A 22,335-nucleotide genomic window follows, 5' to 3' on the forward strand; every position below is an offset into this window, starting at 1 on the left:
ACGGCGCTCCAGGGTTGGAGATGCCTTTGTCGCCGCCACCACCTCCGCTCGCAGCGCGCTGGCAGCCGAGGAGGACGTACTCGTCCTCCTGCAACTCTTCCTCATCAGGGCCGACGCGGTCGGCGTCGTCCCTGTCGCACCGCGCCGCGCCCTACACCGTCCCCAAGCGCGAGGTGAAGGAGCAGGAGCCGGAGTTCGCGACGCCGCCAGTCATTCTGAGGTGCGGCTGCTGCGGCAGTAGGCAGCAACAAAGGCGCGGCGGCAACGCCCTCCTCATCATGAAGCCGGAGGTGAAGGAGGAGCAGGACGACGCGGCAGCCGGGAAGGCGGCGCTGCTGGAGGAGTACGAGTGGCAGCAGCGTCTCATCACGAGCAGCGACAACCCGAAGGACTGCCAGTGCTACGAGTAGCGTGCTTGGCGTCGCTGAACGACAAGGACGCCTGGAGGGGCGACCTCGACGCGGTGAGCGCCATGTCCATCCGCGACACCGGCAAGCAGGAGGTCGTCACCAACGACATGTATAACTTCCACCTGTACTACGACGCCTCCGGCTGCCACAAGTACTACTAGATTAGATTTAATTTAAATTTCATCGAATTTCGTTCGAATCTACTTAATATATAGCAAGTTTGAATAAATTTGCTTAAGTTTTAAATATATGAAATTTTATTTAGAAGATGTGGCTGGAGCGACGTCTCCAAACGCAACACGAACAAAACACGTCTCCTAAACGCTCGATCTAACGCCATTTAGGGACGCTTCGAGGGTGCGGCTGAAGATGCTCTTACGGATTGCATCTCCTTGCCTCGCAATCGCTTCCCGACTGACTTACGTCTGCTGCTTGGACACCAACCTGGTTTGTTTCATCAGCGGTCTCGAGCAGCCCATGCGGCTTTTTATATCCTAGCATCTCAGTTCTTTGTTTTAAAAATCATCCCTATGTTATAAATAATCATCAACAACAGTGTAAACAGGCAATAAATAATAGAGAATACAAAAATGCATTTGCACCACCAAGCAGACGACTACATAGAAACTAGTCTGAAGACGCGTGGCCATCCTCGCTTCTCTATTATTGAAATCTGGCAAACTTTATCGTAGTATATCTTATTTTAGTAGACACACAATGAGCCATCATGGTAAGGTTTCAAAGGACTAGCGTACCCGAGCAACAACTATCGTCAATGATGACAACCGTAGATCGGAAGAGACTGACCTGAAACCAAACAAACGATCATGAAAACGGCCGAGCACGCGACTTCGCACGCTCTCCACCGATGTGAGCCGCACCACCGACGCGAGGATAGGGCCTCTCATTGACCCTATACTAGCTTGCTTGATGATATACACTTGAAGTATTTTATTTGTGATGATATTCTTCTGGCTTCGCCCCTCAACATACTGGAGCAAACGGAGCGGTGGACCTGCACTCGCGCTTCAGGAGCAAAAAATCATGGACCCGACGGCCCAAGAGGATTGTGTGCCTCCCTAAGCTCCCACCATGCCCCCTACTACGTATATTTGTAGTTAGTTCATGCCTCTGTCGCTCCTAGGGGTGGCTCGGGTAAACCCCTAACAACCGACCCCCCACCCTCACTCCCTTACCTCCCGCCGACACCGGAGGAAGCCGGCGGGCGGCAGCCCCGGAACGGTGGTGGCTGGATGAACATTGTTGTGAGGCAGCGGCGGGGTTCCTCTCGAGAACACCTTAGGGCATGTGAATGGCGCGACCGTTGCATGTCGGATGATGTGGTAGCCACTCCAGCTAGATCGACGGAGAACGACGCGGATGGAGGCAAGGCGGTTGTCCGGTGAGACTCCGAGCTCCAATGCGATCAGAGCCGATGATGGCAGTGGTGTCGGGCACCGTTACCTTGTTGGAGGTGTTGTTCCTACGATCTTCCGCCTCTGGCGAAGACGTTCGGATGGAAACCCTTGATCATTGTCTCCCATATCAAACGGTGGCGCCAATTTTTGATGTCGCTCCCCTCTTGGGGCATCATCTTGGAACATCTGATGCCTACAGGGGATCTGCTGGTGGAGCGGTGTTTCATCTATATAGTCGATGGTGTTGTTGTGTAGCGTAGTCTTGGCGGCATGCGCTTTGATGATCGATGGGCGCAGGGGCGATGTTACTATCTGTCACCATGGAGGCGTCGACGACATGCCTGGAAAGATCAAGGCCTTGATCTTTGTCCGGCAGGTAGGTCATAGAATATGACGGCAGTGACTTCTTGAGGACGAAGAACGGAGAGTGCTAAGGGTCTATTGGACCTGTTTGTGCTCCCGACTTACTGAGGCATCAGATTTAAGATGATGTGTCTAGGTGTGAGATCAGGGTGCACATCCCTGACATAGCTTGCCCCTTCATCAAGATTGTAGGAGATGAAGTGGATATCACTAGTGAGGTGACCTCATGTTGATCTTTATATTTTCTTTGTAAGGATTTGTGGAGTAATCTAAATAAAAAGGCATTGTGCATCATTTTGATGCAGAGTCTAGGAGTTTCAACATCCATTTTAAAAAAACCATGGACCCCAAATTTCCTATAATAGCTCCCAATGGTCCACCACAAGTGAGTCCCATTCGAGAAACACACGCCCGAATGCCATTTCGATAATGCCATTCACCGACGAGACGCAGGAGGCGCCCGGTATGCCAATTGGTGGGACGCCACACTACTAGAAAATAGCTAATCAGTGGCACACCTATATTGCCTATTAGTGGCGCACCTCGGTGCGCCACTGCTAACTGTTAGAAGTGGCGCACCAGTGATGCGCCATTGCTATCTGGCTTAGCAGTGGTGCACCAAGCAGTGTGCCACCACTAGCTCCCTGGTGTGCCACTGCTAAAAATGGGACGTGCGCCACTGTACCAAAAAAAAGGTGCGCCACAGCAAAAATTTGAAATTTTTGGATTTGGATATGGATCTAGCACATTTTTCAATTTTTTTGCTCTTTTTCTTTTGTTTCCCATTTTTGTTTTGTCCCGTGTTCATTCATAGCCTAGCCGCCGGTGAGGATGGATGAGAGAAGGGATGAGAGGTGAGGTGAGGTGAGGATGGAGGATGGAGGAGAGGAGGGTTCATAGAGAGGAGGAGGGTAATGGAGGCCGGAGGGTCGTTGGAGTTCACCGGAGAGGAGGAGGGTCGCTGGAGTTCTCCGGAGAGGAGGAGGGAGGCCGAAGGGTCGTTGAAGAGGAGTAAGGAGAAGTGGATGGAGGAGTGGATGTAGTATTAGAAGGAAGGAAAGTAGGAGGAGAGGAGAGGAGGAGAGGAGAATAGAATGTGTGGAGGAGGATGGAGAAGGGAGGAGGGAGGAGGGAGTACGGGGTAAGTGGCCGGCCGCCTCCAAATTTCAAATTTGGTGGGTGGGAAGCTTAGCAGTGGCGCACCAAGGCATGGGTGCGCCATTACTAATTTTTTTTTTCTTTTTTTGAATTTTTGCCCTAAATCTAAAATCTGAAAAAGGTATTTTTCCGTTTTGAATTTGCCGAATCCAATTTTTGTCTAAACGACCGTAGGTCGTTGAATTCGGATATGAAATTTCGTGTAGATACATTTTCATATAAAAAGATTTTCATCGGATGTAGTATGCAACCAGAAATCCAGTTTAACCGAAACATGATGCCATTTTGCATAAAAAGTCAAAATTCACTTTTGTTGATTATCATTAAAACTAAATGACATAATACATGAGCATCTCGAATGATTTTATTTTTAAATTTTCTATTTATTTCTTTTATTTTTTCCAAAACCAAAAAGGTGATCCACGGGGGTAGGGGGTGTGGTGGAAATGTAGCAGTGGCGCACCAAGCATGGTGCACCACTGCTAAGTGATGCCAAACGTTTCCATCATCCCCTATAGATAGCAATGGCGCACCATGTAGAGGTGCGCCACTGCTGAGTGCATAGGGGTGGGTCAAACACATGGTTAAATTTAGTGGTGGCGCGCTCACCAGGTGCGCCACTGCTAAGTTTTCCATCAATGGAGAAGCACTTTTTGGTGTGCCACTGGTAACTAGCAGCTGCGCACCAAAAAAGGTGTGTGCCACTAATAGTTTTTTACGGCTAGCCCTTTTCTAGTAGTGCCACCAGTGGCTATCACTGGCTACCCACATGACTTGTCTGATGACACTGTCTCAGGCCGGCCGAAACACTCTCCCATGAGAGTACATGAAGCTAATAACTTGTTCATTCATTCGATCTGGATTATTAGATGGTAGTATTATCTCTCTTTCCCTAGAGACCTAGTCTTATCAAATCCTTGGGAAGAAGAAATCTGCCATAATATGACGTTTTTTTTATGACTGGAAATCAAAATGTCATAGCTTTATGACGTTCCTAGCTTTGACCGTCCTTGGCCACTCCGGGGGGGGGGCAAAACCCTAGAAAATCGTGACGTTATTGGGCAAAAACGTCATTGGCAATTTAGGTCAAAACGTCATTAGCAAAATTAAGTGGCCTACGACGTTTTTCCAATGCCGATTGCGACAAATCAATAGCGTCATTGGCATTTGGCTCAATACAATGGTATGTGTTTGGCTGCCATGTCATCCATTTTGCCTATGTGTCCCTTTTCGGGTCCCACGCGCCTCACACGTGTCACTGGAAGCAACTGGCTTGAACTAACTGACATGTAGGACCAACTGATACTTGTGGGACAAAGGCGTCTTGTTATTTTTTTTCTCTGTGCCGTCCACCATTTTAATGGGCTGCTGGTGATATCCTCCTCTTTTGGGCTGTCCTCTACTAGGCTGCTGGCTGCTGGCCTACCCCACGACGGCCCATCCGGTGGTTGAATTGCTGGCCCGACGGCCCATCCGGGGGTTGAATTGCTGGCCCGACGGTCCATCCGGGGTTGGAGTGGCTCCCGGGGACTCGAACCCTCGACCTGGCGCTGCCGCACTACCACTCCCTACCGCTTTGCTACAATAGTGTTGTTGACACAAGTATGGTTGTCCATGTATATAGACATAATAGACTAATCAGTTGTCTTCAAAATCCCTCCGACCAGGTGCATCTAGCTAGGGTTCCTCCTCCGACCAAAATCCCTCCGACCAGGTGCATCTGTTGCATGGCGGCGCAGTTCCCAGCCTGCTCGGGCAGTTCTTCTAGGTCAGGAGCGTCGTCGCGTCGCCGCCGGCGGCCGGGCACGCCCATCCCGTATCGGCAGCGGCCATTCGATTATGAGCCCGCCGACGTATGTGACTGTGGAGAGAAGATGCCGCAATGGATTTCTTGGAGTGATCCGAATCCTGGGAGAAGATACCGGAACTGCAAAATTCGCTCGGTTAGTCTTCGAGCACGCCCCCCGCCCCCATTCTGAATTTCCTGGAGCCCGCCGTCTTCTGAAGTTTCTTTTCTACTATGGCTTACTTATCCTCTTTTGTTCTTCATCTGTGAGATTGCTGGTGGAATAGGGTGTAAAGTGTTTAAGTGGATTGATGATCCGCTGGATGCACGTCACAAAGAGTTAGTTCGTGATCTGGGTGATGCTGTTTGGGATCGAGATGAAGAAATTGAGAGGCTCCAGGTAGAAATTGAGAGGCTCCAGGAAGAAAAGTTTCTGCTTGCTGCAAGGAAACAGAGCAACCCTGAACCAAAGAAAATGGGAGGCTTCATGGTTTGGGTGCTATCTGTAGCTTTTGTCATCTGTTGTACCTGGGTGATGTGTAGGAACTGAAATTAGGGTGAATTCAGTGATCTGTTGGTCAGGAGGAGAAGAAGCTAGAGTATATGCTAGAGTTATTGTGTTGTAATTCCAACCATTTGTGTGTTCGTGCCACAATGTTTAGTTCCTGAATTTGAACCATGTCTATGTATGTGTGCAATTATGTTCAGTTGAAAATGTGTTCTGTTGAAAATGAGTTCTGTTGAAAATGTGTAGCAGCTACTTTTGCACGGCGGCGCCGCCCATATATGGTCGCCGGCGTCAGCCATGCACGGCGGCGCCGCCCATATATGGTCGCCGGCGTCAGCCATGTATTGAAAAAATTGGGCATGGATTCCCCTAAAAATTGGGCATGGAGTTCCCAAAAAATTGGGCACAAATTCTGGGAACAAATAGCTGACATATTCAACATAAATTCTGGGAAAAACAAAGTTGGCATGTTCAACATAAATTCCTACAGATTCATCCATTACACAAACTACAGATTCAAACTACAAATTCATCCACTACACAAGCTGGCATGCTATTCATCCATTACACAAACTACAGATTCAAACTGCTACTCATCTTCTTCGGAAACTGGACGCTTCCTAGTCCTATTTCCTCCATCATCATCATCATCATCCTCATCGCTGCAATATTGGTACATTGTCTGATCAACCTCCTTGATTTCTTCGGGCACAACCTCTTTACTATGTTTCTTCAGTTTGTCCACAATGACTTTTTCAAGTAGCACACGTTCCTGGTCACTTCTCGTCCTACTCCGTGCAGTGCCTTCTTTTTCTTGCACAGGAACTTGACTGGAATCTTCATCTTGATATGATAGTACAGCAACACCGGGTCCCTGTTCATTTTCTTTTACACTCCATAGATATCTATGGTGAAATTTCTGCACAACTTGCCATTTTCCTTTCAACTTGGTGTCTGGCACATAAAAGACCTTGGTTGCTTGTGATGTCAGAAGGAAAGGATCAGTCTTGTACCAAAACTTTTCTGTGTTAACACTCTTGAAGTGTCCATCATCGTCGAGCCCGGGTTTCCTACCACCAAGGTCAAACCAGTCACACCGGAAGAGGACAACTGACCGATGGACGCCACCGCTGGAGTTGTATTGCAATCTGATGATGGATTTGAGCTGACCAAAGAAGTCAATGCTATTGCCATCATGATCTCCCTCAGAAATGATTCCACTATTTTGTGTCTTCCTGTTCTTCTCGCGGTCAACAGTATGGTACCGAACACTGTCAACAACACATGCCGAATATAGTCTCACTCTAAAATCTGGTTTGCACGCCAAAGCATAGAGATCAGGACAGACATCATTTCGCATTTTTCCAATCTGCAAAAAATCAACCAGGGGGTGAGTAACACACACAGCAAAATTATATCATGAACTTTTCCAATCTTCAGAAATAAACCAGCTAAAGATCTCACATGAGTCTGAAACCATCTAGCAAAGTTCTTGGCAAGCCATCTATCAACATTGATCTGACCACCTTGTTGGTTCAACTCTTGTTTGCACAGGCTGGAATGGCAACAGAAAATAGATCCTAATTATTATTTGGAGAGGCTGCAATAACCTATCTATATATGGGGATGAAGAGAAACGTACTCGATGTATGGATCAACCTCAGGGCAACTTCGGAGCACATACCACACCATGTTGTCATAGTCCTCACCAGCAAACACATATTGAGAGGCTCCAATAAATTTCACACCGTGTTTGAAAACAGACACATCACCAATATGTGAATCATCCCGCTCCGGATTTCTGCTTGGACGGTTGAATCTTGTTTCAACATCGTCGAAGTATCTCGAGCAAAATGTCAGGCACTCATCAACAATATATGCTTCGGCAATCGATCCCTCCGGCCTGGCATTGTTCCGGACATAACGCTTCAATGTTAGCAACCTTCTTTCGACTGGGTACATCCAACCGTAATGCACTGGGCCTCTAAGCCTTGCCTCTTTTGGTAAATGGATGGCCAAATGCACCATCACGTCGAAGAAAGATGGGGGGAAGATCTTCTCAAGTTTGCAAAGAATAACTACGATTTCCTTTTCAAGTCTGTCCAGAACGTCTCTCTTCAGTGTTTTGCAACGACTCTCTGAAGAAATTTCCAAGCTCAGCAACCGCTTCATATATGTCTTCATGGATTGTTCCTCGAAGGCCAACCGGTAAGATCCTTTGAAGCAATATATGACAGTCATGGGTCTTCAGCCCTTGAAGCTTGCACTTATCAGCAGCAACACACTTGGATATGTTAGACGCGTACCCATCTGGAAACCTCACAGCTTTTATGAATTCACAAAAAGCAATTTTTTCTTGTTTACTCATTGTATACCACGCCTGTGGCATCTCAAAAGAGTCAGCTGAAACAGGCTGCAAATGCAAGTCACGTCTTATGCCCATGTCTTCCAAATCAAGCCTTGAATTCACAGTGTCTTTGGTCTTGCCTTGTATGTTCATGAAAGTACCAAGCAAATTGCCACCGATGTTTTTCTCGATGTGCATTACATCGAGATTATGCCTCAGCTTTAGATCTTCCCAGTATGGCAAGTCCCACAAACATGATCTACGGCTCCAACACTGACCGTCCTCACGTTTCCTTTTCTTCTGAAGCTTGCCTGGTATCACATCTCTAACCCTATCAAGCTGTTGCTTCAGCTCTTCTGGAGTGAATTCCGCTGGCTTCTCACGGCTTTCAGAAGCACCATCGAATTCTTTGCTATTTCTCCAAGGATGGTGCCGAGGTAGCCAACGGCGGTGCCCAATAAAGCAGATTTTGTTCCTTAATTTCTTGGAGCAATTCTCTTTGTCACAATGCACACATGCCTGGTAACCAGCTGTGGCCCTCCCTGACAATGTGTGCAGTGCCGGATAATCATGAATACACCATAAGATTGCAGCACGGAGATCAAACTTGTCTGGAATATTGGCATCATACGATTTTACACCTTTCCAGAGCTCCTGCAGCTCTTCCATCAAAGGCTCCATGAAGACATCAAAATCTTTTCCCGGAGAGGATGGACCAGGGATTAGCAATGCAAGCATGAAGTTGGACTGATCCATACATGCCCACGGCGGAAGGTTGTATGGCACCACGAATACAGGCCACATGCTGTAGGAGTTGCTCATATTCCCGTAGGGATTAAAACCATCTGTGGCAAGTCCAAGCCTTATGTTCCTGGCATCAGCGGCAAAGTCTTTATGAATATTGTCAAAATCCTTCCATGCATCCCCGTCTGTTGGATGACTGAGATCATTCTCCACGTCTTACCGCTTCAGTTTGTGTCACTGTACTTCCTTTGATTGCTCCTTTGAAAGAAACATTCTTTGCAGCCTTGGAATCAATGGGAAGTGCCTTAGCACCTTCTCTGGGATCTTTCTCCTACCATCAGCATCTTTCCATCTGGAGGCTTTGCACTTGGGGCAATTATTCTCCTTGGCATAATCCTTCCGGAACAATACACAGTTATTCGGGCACACATGGATACTCTCATAACCAAGTCCCAACCTGCCGACTATGCTAAGTGCCTCCTCGTATCACTTTGGTATTGAGCTAGTAGGGTATTGCAAGGCCAAAATCAGGAGTACCACGTTGAATGCAACGTTGCTAATCCGGTAGTACGACTTGGCCTGAAGTAACTTGACTGTGAGTGAAAACCTTGACATTGTACCCCCATCGCTGGCTGCGCGCTTGGCTTCCTCTATCAACTCAGCAAATATAGTGTCCTTTCTAGCACCTTGCGGTTCTGACTTGTACAAATCAGCAAGCAGATCAGGAATTCTATCATCTTTGTAACCATCTTCCTCTTGCAAACCAAAATAGTGTGCCTCTGCATCACCTCCACCAACATGGTGTGCCCCTGCATCACCTCCATGTCCAGCCTCAGGTTCACCTCCATGTCCAGCCTCAGGTTCACCTCCATGTCCATGTCCGGCTGTGTGCACCTCCTTGTCCTCCATGTCCAGCTTCAGGTACAGGATGTAATGGTTCTCCATGGAAGACCCATCGGTCATAAGTGCTTGCCATCCCAAAAAGAAGCAAATGAGACTCTACTACATCTAGAGGTTTTGTGCACCGGTTGAGACAGCTACGACATGGGCACAACACCTGATCATCATTGGCAGCATTCAAGCGAACAAACTGCATAAACTCTGCCACTCCCTTTGTGTGTTCAGGGGAAAGCCTTCTAATTCTTGTTGTAATCCAGCGTCTGTCCATCTGCGGAAGAACAAAATGATGCAATTAGCACACACCTAACTGCATAGCAGTTCCAATTTCAAGCAATGCACAACAGTTCAATTCGATTTTGTGAACTGATGAAGAAGAACAGATCGAGAGGGGAGAGATGAGAGGGGTGCAGACCGGGAGATGCGGAGGGGCTCGTCCTGGAGAGGGCGAGGGGCTCGTCCTGGAGAGGGCGAGGGGCTCGTCGTCGGTGAGGCAGATGGACAGCAGATCCCTTGCTCGGACGCAGCGCCGGCACACCCACCACCGCCGTCACCTCGGACTCGGTACTTTAGTCCTAGTAACAGCACATATTGGATCACAGAGATTCGATATTGTGAACTGACGAAGAAGAACAGATCGAGAGGGGAGAGATGAGAGGGGTGCAGACCGGGAGATGCGGAGGGGATCGTCGTCGGAGAGGGCCAGGGCTCGTCGTCGGAGAGGGACGGGGCTCGTCGTCGGAGAGGGACTGCCACCGCCACCGCCGCCGCCGCCGCCGCTCGTCGTCGGAGATTCGAATTTTGCTAGGTTATAGGAGGGAGTTGGATTCAGAAGGGATATTTGGGCTTCTCCTGGGCGCCAAAAAAAAATCAAAAAGAGTGAGGGCTGGGAGTCGAACCCAGCACCTCTAGATATGTCAACGTGCCAGTTAACCAGTGGAGCTATTGGAGAGATCTTGTCAGCTTACCATCCTTTATCTTTTACATAGTGGAACTAAGGCAACTTCTACTTTTTTTAAGTTATGGATATGATCTTGTTACATAATCTATCAGAGGGGATACTGATTTAGGACAACAGTTGTACAGGAGCATTAGCTAAGCAACAGGCTAATATATGACTAATAATTAATTACGGCTAGCAAGCTATATATATCTATATATACTCCAGCATATATAGACCACCAAAAGCACATTATATTACACATATATAGTGCCAGCCTTGAGCTCAATAACATAGTACCAAAAGGACACGTTAATTCCAGATACTACCGAGGAGGTTCAACGCTCATTTACTTGAGCACATTACATAGACCAACAGGCCATTAGATAGTACCAGATCGATAATTAAGAGGTTCAACGCTCATATTACTTGAGCTCATACACACATATATATAGTACTACTAGCTTAATTAGAGAGGTTCAGCCAGCTAGCTCATTTCTCGAGCTTCCTGACATACAACTTGAGACCGCCCCGGGCGCGAATGCGGAACCAAAACACAAAGATATCATTTGCCTTCATCTTGCTCTTCCGCACCACAGCACTCCAGTTTGTTGTGATCACTGCACCATCAAACTTCCCTTTGCCCTGGAAAATCCTCACTTTCACACCATGTCTCTCACTGTAAGAGACAAGAAAGTCATTATCTAGAAGCTGCATATTCGTCGAGATGTACTTCTTGGTAAACTTCCGGTTGAAGTACTGCAGATTATAAGATGCAAAACTTCGTTCAGATGAAGTAATTGTCAACATATAAAGATGCAAAAACATCCTTGATCGAGATGGAGTAATTATATTTACCATTCTGGAACAGCCTTCCACGGTACTTGCACTCTTTATAGTGCACACATAAAAAGGAATTGCGGGGCGCTTTTGGTCAACAAGCTATCTCAGGGTATCAACTTGTGTAGGATTCATTTCCACTAGATTGGGATACATGCAAAAGTCATCCCATTCCTCACCTGCCTCTATCCTGGGACCTACATATATAAGGAAACCAGGGAATAAGGCCTAGTTTAAAGTTTTCCTAAAATTGAAGTATATCAAACCAACAGTATTTATAGAAACTGAAGTATTCCTTCAATGCTACAAATTGACTAGCTATTATGCCAAACCGAGACTAATTAAGCATTTGACCTATATCCTGCATCTATAACTACTATATATATTTTTTTACCTCGACGAGTCAGATGGACATCAGCAGGAGGAGGAGGAGCAACTTCCTCATGCTCAGCTGCACAATCCATTGCTGCAGCATCATCAGCTTCCTCTTGCTTAACGTGAACCCTATCTAGAGCACCATCGTCACCTTCGGAGGATGAGCTGATGTCGATGGTCTCAACGGCCTTCTTGGATGGGACCAAAATGGCAACTTCATAGTCATAGGGGTCCATGGTGTCGACCTAATAACAAGCAGTGAACAATTTGAGAACTATGAACAATTTGAGACCAAAACTAAGTTGGGATGTTTAGGTTCAGATTGACGTTCGCACTAGCAGCACTAGCACATGTTTTGAATCAATCTAAACCAGGAAAATCTACTCTAGCACTAGAATCTACTTTGAATCGATCAAACCCTAGGAAAATCGCCGCTCGGACAAAAAAAACCCCAATTAAAATCCCCCGAGATTAAGTACGGCAAACCCTAGAAAATCCCCCGCTCATCCCCCAAATTAACCTGAGCTTCGGCCGACGGAGGCAGTGGAGCTTCGGCCGACGGAGGCGATGCTGCTTGACGGAGCTTCGGCCGACGGAGTTGGGAGAGGAAGAGGCGGCAGTGGCGGCTGGGTTGGGAGAGAGAGAGTGAGACAGGGGAGAAAGTTGCTTTTGGTGTAGGACATTTTGGGGTGGGTGGGGCAAAATGGCACCCACTGACGTGTGGGGCCATCTAGCAGTAGATACCACTGGGTTGGGCCATTTCCGGTTATTTTATGTGGATTAGGGGCCAGCAGGTAAAATGGAACCCTCATTCTCTGTTTTTACTAATTATAATAAATCAGAAATTCCCTCCTCCGCCTCTCCGCTTCTTGACGGTTCCACTCCGCTTCTTGCCGGTTCCACTCCCACTAGACGAAAAACCCTCCTCCGCGCCAAGACGCTTCTGCCTCGCCGCTTCTGCCTCCTCCGCCGCTTCTGCCTCCTCCGCGCCATGGACGCTGCTTCTTCTTCCTCTTCCTCTGTTCCGCAACCGCTTCTGCCTCCTCCGCCGTCAGCCATGCAGCCCATTACTCAGATCAGGACCTTCACCGTCCATGGCGGCAAGGAGATCGATGTTGTCTACACAAACGAGGAGGAGACGATGAGCAAGTACCTGAAGATGTACGCGCAGTGTTATGCGGAAGAAGAAGAGAACAAATTTGTAGGATTGGATCTCGAGTATACTCGGGAGGACCTCAACCACGAAGAAGACAACTACCTCGCCGTCGTTCAACTGTCCATGAGGAACCACATCCTCGTCTGCCACTTTTCCTGGTTTGTAGACCTTAATCTTGCTCTGATTTACTTAATCTTGCTCTGATTTAGTTAATCTTGCTCAGATTTTAGTTAATCGCTAGTGCATGATGAACCAAGTCACCCTCGAGTGCTCTGTTTTAGTTAATCTTGATCTGTTTTAGTTAATCTCGAGTGCTCTGGTTTCTCTGTTTGAGAGAAAATTGCAACTCTCACATGCACCATAATTCGCAAGGCAGTTTCAAGAATATGGGATTGTGCATTTTATTGAAAGAAATTGTGGAGAGGGGATTATCCATAATTCTTGTGTTAATGAACCGTGTACTTAGCTATATGATGTTGAATTGTGAATTTAGTTTCAGACCGAGTCATATTTCTGTGTTTTCTAACTGGGAATTCGTGCAACAGCAAGTTACAAATTGGTTCATTTGGGCTAGGTGCAACAAATTAAACTACAAACCGTGCTAGCTGCAAAACTAGTTTTGTTTCTGTGTTTTGTGTAACAAAAGTCACAAAGCATGGTGTCCTGATCTTGCAGATTGAATCTATCCATATGCTCATCTAGCATGTACTGGATTTCATTATACCAAATTAATTATCACAAAGCAAATTTCCGGAGTCCTGATCTTGCATTTAATAGACTTTTGTTAGTTTCAAAATTATATGATGCAAAATGATATTTCAATGACTAAAAAATTTGCACTTACACATTTCATAAAAGTGTTGGTCATGCATTCTTTTAGTACCAAATGGATTATGACTAGATAATTTTCAGACTCTTGATCATGCACTTACTAAACTTATGTCAATTTTATTCAAGTTATGAGATTGCATAGACTAAGCATTCGTATTCCCAAATTTTATTCAAGTGTTGATCTCGCAAGTACTAAATTTTTGCATCAAATTGAATCTATCCATATGCTCATCTAGCACATGTACTGGATTTCATTATACCAAATTAATTATCACAAGCAAATTTCCGGAGTCTTGATCTTGCATTTAATAGAATTTTGTTAGTTTCAAAATTATATGATGCAAAATGAAATTTCAATGACTAAACAATTGCACTTACACATTTCATAAAAGTGTTGTTCATGCATTCTATTAGTACCAAATGAATTATGACTAGATAATTTTCAGACTGTTGATCATGAACTTACTAAACTTATGTAGTTTCAAATTTTATATTCAAGCTATGAGATTGCATATAGACTAGCTTCGTAGTCCCAAATTTTATTCAAGTGTTGATCTCGCAAGTACTAAATTTTTGCTTTCAGGACCAACGGGGAATGTCCGGCGCTGCGCTCATTCCTTCAAAATCAAGGAATTGTGTTCTGCACCGTTGACAAGAGAGCAGATTTTATAAAGTTATATTACGAGGATATTATAATTCCTAGGGAGAACTGGATCGATATCCAGGAATTTGTCAACGTCAAAGGTCTCAACGAGAGAGGAAATTTAATGAGGGATGGAATGGCTAGTCTTGCAACTAGCATCATCGACGAGTCGTACAGCCAGATGAAGAACAAATTCCCTCGAGAGAGGCACGATTACTGGGAAGAGCGGCCGTTGTCTGATTTAAACCTGGAGTATGCAGCTAAAGATGCTTACGTGAGCTACCAGCTCTACGTTAAGATATGGTTCTTCCTGCGTTACCTTGTGTTTTGCCCCGGTTGCAAGAAGGAAGACAAGCTGAGGGGACGTCTGTGTGGCAAATGCAATAAAGCAGAGATCGAAGTTGAACGTGCAAAGAAAAATGCTGCAGCTGAAATAGCAAGGTTAAATGCTGAACTTGCAAGCGTGCAGGCTGAACTAGCAAGCTTGAAGGCACCAGCTTCCAGCGACAACACCCAGCAGACAAGTCCCCCTCATGGCAAACGGACGAAGATGAATGATGAGCAGTGGTTGGAGAGTAGTGATGCGCCGAAGAGTAGTGATTATTGGCAGAACCTGAGGAAGAAGTCGTGGACTGGTGCTGATCAGAAGAGTGATGATCCGTGGACGACGGAGATGAGTGATCAGCAGAGCCCGAAGAGTGATAATCCGTGGCTGACGGCTGTGCAATTACCATCGACGACTTCTCCAAGATCCATGCCTAGTTAATTATTTGTATTTGCTTGTCAAGAAACTTTGCTTCCTATCGTCTGTTTGTTTATGAAGCATCTATTGCTTCTGGTTTGTAAAAAGTATTTTTTAGTTTGAAACCAGAACCTCCTTATTGTAATTAATAAGTACCTAGTTATTTGTTTTATGAAGCATCTATTGCTTCTGGTTTGTAAAAAGTACTTTTTAATTAGTTGAAACCCCAGAACCTCCTTCCGGTATGGCGTGTTTCCCGGAAATGCGCAGACGACACTTCGGAAAGGTTCTGGCGAGGTATAGGGGGAACTCCCGCCCGCCTGGCGTCACCTGTGGGAATAATCTTGACATTGCATGCATGTGCCAAAAACTTTCGAATACATGTTCCTATGGTATAAACAAACTCAAATGAAGCAAAAAGTAGAATGGTCCACCCCCGTTGGGATCGAGTCAATGGGCTAGACCGCGCGGGGACAACAGATTCACGTTTGGCGTGATCCCGCTACACTCCGAGTGTCGAAATCCCCCCCCAAACTTGTTTGTGCACCTATATATGGTAAGCATAAAAATGTTGTGGTATGTTGCAAGGTCCAGCATTTGACACCCCGGGGTATGGGGTGCTTCCCGGAAATCCGCAGACGACACTTCGGAAGGTTCTGGCGAGGTATAGGGGGGAACTGCAGCGTGGCGTCACCCTGTGAGAATCTTGACGTTGCATGTGCCAAAAACTTTCCACTACATGTTCCTATGGTATAAACAAACTCAAATGAAGCAAAAAGTAGAATGGTCCACCCCCGTTGGGATCGAGTCAATGGGGTAGACAGCGGGGACAACATATTCGCGTTTTTTTCTGAAGGAGCTACATGGTGCGCATTTTAATTTAGTATTGCGCGAGACCTCCGCGCAGCGGTAGGATACCTCCTACGCACCACCTATCACATGTCATATGCGCGCGGTAGCCATCTGGGAATCCCTCCCGCTTCCTGCGGTGTCCCGATTTGAACTGGGGCCACACTTTCCTTGGCTCAATAAATGGAGGGAAAATGTTTTTAGGTCTAGGACGCATCATTTTATGTGCTAAATATTTTCCGTTTCGCGCGTTGGCGGACGGGTGCACGCGCGCGCCCGGTACGGCCATACCGCATGTCCCGGCGGCCCCGTTTTGCGCAGTTGGCAAAGTAAACGGAGCCAAAAAATCGAGCGGAGCCGCGTGGCGTCATTTTATGTGTCCTAGTAACCACTTCAAAAGACGGAATTGGGATACAGCAATTATCTTGAAAAACCCTTCACGAATAGGGCTATCACGTCCGGAGTTCTATGGCTTTTAGGGGAAATGAGTAGGAAACGGCCCGTTTCACCACATAGTTTGTCGGAACGAGGCCATATTTGGCACGTGCATGGACCTTAGGATGGGAAGCAAGGCCCCTGTCGCGGATTTCCAATCCGAACCATGGGCGACGGTTTTTTCATTTTCGGGGTGCCGGAAGGGTTTTTTCTGAAGGAGCTACATGGTGCGTATTTTAGTATTGCGCGAGACCTCCGCGCAGCGGTAGGATACCTCCTACGCACCACCTATCACATGCCATATGCGCGCGGTAGCCATCTGGGAATCCCTCCCGCTTCCTGCGCTGTCCCGCCGAATTCGCTGGAAACTGACCGGATTTGAACTGGGGCCACACTTTCCTTGGCTCAATAAATGGAGGGAAAATGTTTTTAGGTCTAGGACGCGTCATTTTATGTGCTAAATGTTTTCCGTTTCGCGCGTTGGCGGACGGGTGCACCCTCGCGCCCGGTACGGCCATACCGCATGTCCCGGCGGCCCCGTTTTGCGCAGTTGGCAAAGTAAACGGAGCCAAAAATCGAGCGGAGCCGCGTGGCATCATTTTATGGGTCCTAGTAACCACTTCAAAAGATGGAATTGGGATACGGCAATTATCTTGAAAAACCCTTCACGAATAGGGCTATCACGTCCGAAGTTCTATGGCTTTTAGGGGAAATGAGTAGGAAACGGCCCGTTTCACCACATAGTTTGTCGGAACGAGGCCATATTTGGCACGTGCGTGGACCTTAGGATGGGAAGCAAGGCCCCTGTCGCGGATTTCCAATCCGAACCACGAGCGACGGTTTTTCCATTTCCGGGGTGCCGGAAGGGTTTTTTTTGTGAAGGAGCTACATGGTGCGTATTTTAGTATTGCGCGAGACCTCTGCGCAGCGGTAGGATACCTCCTACGCACCACCTATCACATGCCATATGCGCGCGGTAGCCATCTGGGAATCCCTCCCGCTTCCTGCGGTGTCCCGCCGAATCCGCTGGAAACTGACCGGATTTGAACTGGGGCCGCACTTTCCTTGGCTCAATAAATGGAGGGAAAAATGTTTTTAGGTCTAGGACGCATCATTTTATGTGCTAAATGTTTTCCGTTTCACGCGTTGGCGGACGGGTGCACGCGCGCGCCCGGTACGGCCATACCGCATGTCCCGGCGGCCCCGTTTTGCGCAGTTGGCAAATTAAACGGAGCCAAAAAATCGAGCGGAGCCGCGTGGCGTCATTTTATGTGTCCTAGTAACCACTTCAAAAGACGGAATTGGGATACGACAATTATCTTGAAAAACCCTTCACGAATAGGGCTATCACGTCTGAAGTTCTATGGCTTTTAGGGGAAATGAGTAGGAAACGGCCCGTTTCACCACATAGTTTGTCGGAACGAGGCCATATTTGGCACGTGCGTGGACCTTAGGATGGGAAGCAACGCCCCTGTCGCGGATTTCCAATCCGAACCAAGGGCGACGGTTTTTCCATTTTCGGGGTGCCGGAAGGGCTTTTTTTGTGAAGGATCTACATGGTGCGCATTTTAGTATTGCGCGAGACCTCCGCGCAGCGGTAGGATACCTCCTACGCACCACCTATCACATGCCGTATGCGCGCGGTAGCCATCTGGGAATCCCTCCCGCTTCCTGCGGTGTCCCGCCGAATCCGCTGGAAACTGACCGGATTTGAACTGGGGCCACACTTTCCTTGGCTCAATAAATGGAGGGAAAAATGTTTTTAGGTCTAGGACGCGTCATTTTATGTGCTAAATGTTTTCCATTTCACGCGTTGGTGGACAGGTGCACGCGCGCGCCCGGTACGGCCATACCGCATGTCCCGGTGGCCCCGTTTTGCGCAGTTGGCAAAGTAAACGGAGCCAAAAAATCGAGCGGAGCCGCGTGGCGTCATTTTATGTGTCCTAGTAACCACTTCAAAAGACGGAATTGGGATACGGCAATTATCTTGAAAAAACCCTTCACGAATAGGGCTATCACGTCCGGAGTTCTAAGGCTTTTAGGGGAAATGAGTAGGAAACGGCCCGTTTCACCACATAGTTTGTCGGAACGAGGCCATATTTGGTATGTGCGTGGACCTTAGGATGGGAAGCAAGGCCCCTGTCGCGGATTTCCAATCCGAACCAAGGGTGACGGTTTTTCCATTTTCGGGGTGCCGGAAGGGCTTTTTTTGTGAAGGAGCTACATGGTGCGCATTTTAGTATTGCGCGAGACCTCCGCGCAGTTGTAGGATACATCCTACGCACCACCTATCACATGTCGTATGCGCGCGGTAGCCATCTGGGAATCCCTCCCGCTTCCTGCGGTGTCCCGCCGAATCCGCTGGAAACTAACCGGATTTGAACTGGGGCCACACTTTCCTTGGCTCAATAAATGGAGGGAAAAATGTTTTTAGGTCTAGGACGTGTCATTTTATGTGCTAAATGTTTTCCGTTTCGCGCGTTGGCGGACGGGTGCACGCGCGCGCCCGGTACGGCCATACCGCATGTCCCGGCTGCCCCGTTTTGCGCAGTTGGCAAAGTAAACGGAGCCAAAAAATCGAGCGAGGCCGCGTGGCGTCATTTTATGTGTCCTAGTAACCACTTCAAAAGACGGAATTGGGATACGGCAATTATCTTGAAAAACCCTTCACGAATAGGGCTATCACGTCCGGAGTTCTATGGCTTTTAGGGGAAATGAGTAGGAAACAGCCCGTTTCACCACATAGTTTGTCGGAACGAGGCCATATTTTGCATGTGCGTGGACCTTAGGATGGGAAGCAAGGCCCCTATCGCGGATTTCCAATCCGAACCACGGGCAATGGTTTTTCCATTTTCGGGGTGCCGGAAGGGCTTTTTTTTGTGAAGGAGCTACATGGTGCGTATTTTAGTATTGCGCGAGACCTCCGTGCAGCGGTAGGATACCTCCTACGCACCACCTATCACATGCCGTATGCGCGCGGTAGCCATCTGGGAATCCCTCCCGCTTCCTGCGGTGTCCCGCCGAATCCGCTGGAAACTGACCGGATTTGAACTGGGGCCACACTTTCCTTGGCTCAATAAATGGAGGGAAAAATGTTTTTAGGTCTAGGACGCGTCATTTTATGTGCTAAATGTTTTCCGTTTCGCGCGTTGGCGGACGGGTGCACGCGCGCGCCCGGTACGGCCATACCGCATGTCCCGGCGGACCCGTTTTGCGCAGTTGGCAAAGTAAACGGAGCCAAAAAATCGAGCGGAGCCGCGTGGCGTCATTTTATGTGTCCTAGTAACCACTTCAAAAGACGGAATTGGGATACGGCAATTATCTTGAAAAACCCTTCACGAATAGGGCTATCACGTCCGGAGTTCTATGGCTTTTAGGGGAAATGAGTAGGAAACGGCCCGTTTCACCACATAGTTTGTCGGAACGAGGCCATATTTGGGACGTGCGTGGACCTTAGGATGGGAAGCAAGGCCCCTGTCGTGGATTTCCAATCCGAATCATGGGCGACGGTTTTTTCATTTTCGGGGTGCCGGAAGGGCTTTTTTTTTGAAGGAGCTACATGGTGCGCATTTTAGTATTGCGCGAGACCTCCGCGCAGCGGTAGGATACCTCCTACGCACCACCTATCACATGCCATATGCGCGCGGTAGCCATCTGGGAATCCCTCCCGCTTCCTGCGGTGTCCCGCCGAATCCGCTGGAAACTGACCGGATTTGAACTGGGGCCACACTTTCCTTGGCTCAATAAATGGAGGGAAAAATGTTTTTAGGTCTAGGACGCGTCATTTTATGTGCTAAATGTTTTCCGTTTCGCGCGTTGGCGGACGGGTGCACGCGCGCGCCCGGTACGGCCATACCGCATGTCCCGGCGGCCCCGTTTTGCGCAGTTGGCAAAGTAAACGGAGCCAAAAAATCGAGCGGAGCCGCGTGGCGTCATTTTATGTGTCCTAGTAACCACTTCAAAAGACGGAATTGGGATACGGCAATTATCTTGAAAAACCCTTCACGAATAGGGCTATCACGTCCGGAGTTCTATGGCTTTTAGGGGAAATGAGTAGGAAACGGCCCGTTTCACCACATAGTTTGTCGGAACGAGGCCATATTTGGCACGTGCGTGGACCTTAGGATGGGAAGCAAGGCCCCTATCGCGGATTTCCAATCCGAACCACGGGCGACGGTTTTTCCATTTTCGGGGTGCCGGAAGGGCTTTTTTTTGTGAAGGAGCTACATGGTGCGTATTTTAGTATTGCGCGAGACCTCTGTGCAGTGGTAGGATACCTCCTACGCACCACCTATCACATGCCGTATGCGCGCGGTAGCCATCTGGGAATCCCTCCCGGTTCCTGCGGTGTCCCGCCGAATCCGCTGGAAACTGACCGGATTTGAACTGGGGCCACACTTTCCTTGGCTCAATAAATGGAGGGAAAAATTCTATTAGGTCTAGGACGCGTCATTTTATGTGCTAAATGTTTTCCGTTTCGCGCGTTGGCGGACGGGTGCACGCGCGCGCCCGGTACGGCCATACCGCATGTCCCGGCGGCCCCGTTTTGCGCAGTTGGCAAAGTAAACGGAGCCAAAAAATCGAGCGGAGCCGCGTGGCGTCATTTTATGTGTCCTAGTAACCACTTCAAAAGACGGAATTGGGATACGGCAATTATCTTGAAAAACCCTTCACGAATAGGGCTATCACGTCCGGAGTTCTATGGCTTTTAGGGGAAATGAGTAGGAAACGGCCCGTTTCACCACATAGTTTGTCGGAACGAGGCCATATTTGGCACGTGCGTGGACCTTAGGATGGGAAGCAAGGCCCCTGTCGCGGATTTCCAATCCGAACCACGGGCGATGGTTTTTTCATTTTCGGGGTGCCGGAAGGGCTTTTTTTCTGAAGGAGCTACATGGTGCGCATTTTAGTATTGCGCGAGACCTCCGCGCAGCAGTAGGATACCTCCTACGCACCACCTATCACATGCCATATGCGCGCGGTAGCCATCTGGGAATCCCTCCCGCTTCCTGCGGTGTCCCGCCGAATCCGCTGGAAACTGACCGGATTTGAACTGGGGCCACACTTTCCTTGGCTCAATAAATGGAGGGAAAAATGTTTTTAGGTCTAGGACGCGTCATTTTATGTGCTAAATGTTTTCCGTTTCGCGCGTTGGTGGACGGGTGCACGCGCGCGCCCGGTACGGCCATACCGCATGTCCCGGCGGCCCCGTTTTGCGCAGTTGCCAAGGTAAACGGAGCCAAAAAATCGAGAGGAGCCGCGTGGCGTCATTTTATGTGTCCTAGTAAGCACTTCAAAAGACGGAATTGGGATACGGCAATTATCTTGGAAAAACCCTTCACGAATAGGTCTATCACATCCGGAGTTCTATGGCTTTTAGGGGAAATGAGTAGGAAACGGCCCGTTTCACCACATAGTTTGTCGGAACGAGGCCATATTTGGCACGTGCGTGGACCTTAGGATGGGAAGCAAGGCCCCTGTCGTGGATTTCCAATCCGAACCACGGGCGACGGTTTTTTCATTTTCGGGGTGCCGGAAGGGCTTTTTTTTCTGAAGGAGCTACATGGTGCGTATTTTAGTATTGCGCGAGACCTCCGCGCAGTGGTAGGATACCTCCTACGCACCATCTATCACATGCCATATGCGCGCGGTAGCCATCTGGGAATCCCTCCCGCTTCCTGCGGTGTCCCGCCGAATCCGCTGGAAACTGACCGGATTTGAACTGGTGTCACACTTTCCTTGGCTTAATAAATGGAGGGAAAAATGTTTTTAGGTCTAGGATGCGTCATTTTATGTGCTAAATGTTTTCCGTTTCGCGCGTTGGCGGATGGGTGCACGCGCGCGCCCGGTACGGCCATACCGCATGTCCCGGCGGCCCCGTTTTGCGCAGTTG

This window comes from Lolium perenne, chromosome 2 (assembly GCF_019359855.2).
Source record: "Lolium perenne isolate Kyuss_39 chromosome 2, Kyuss_2.0, whole genome shotgun sequence".
NCBI lineage: Eukaryota > Viridiplantae > Streptophyta > Magnoliopsida > Poales > Poaceae > Lolium > Lolium perenne.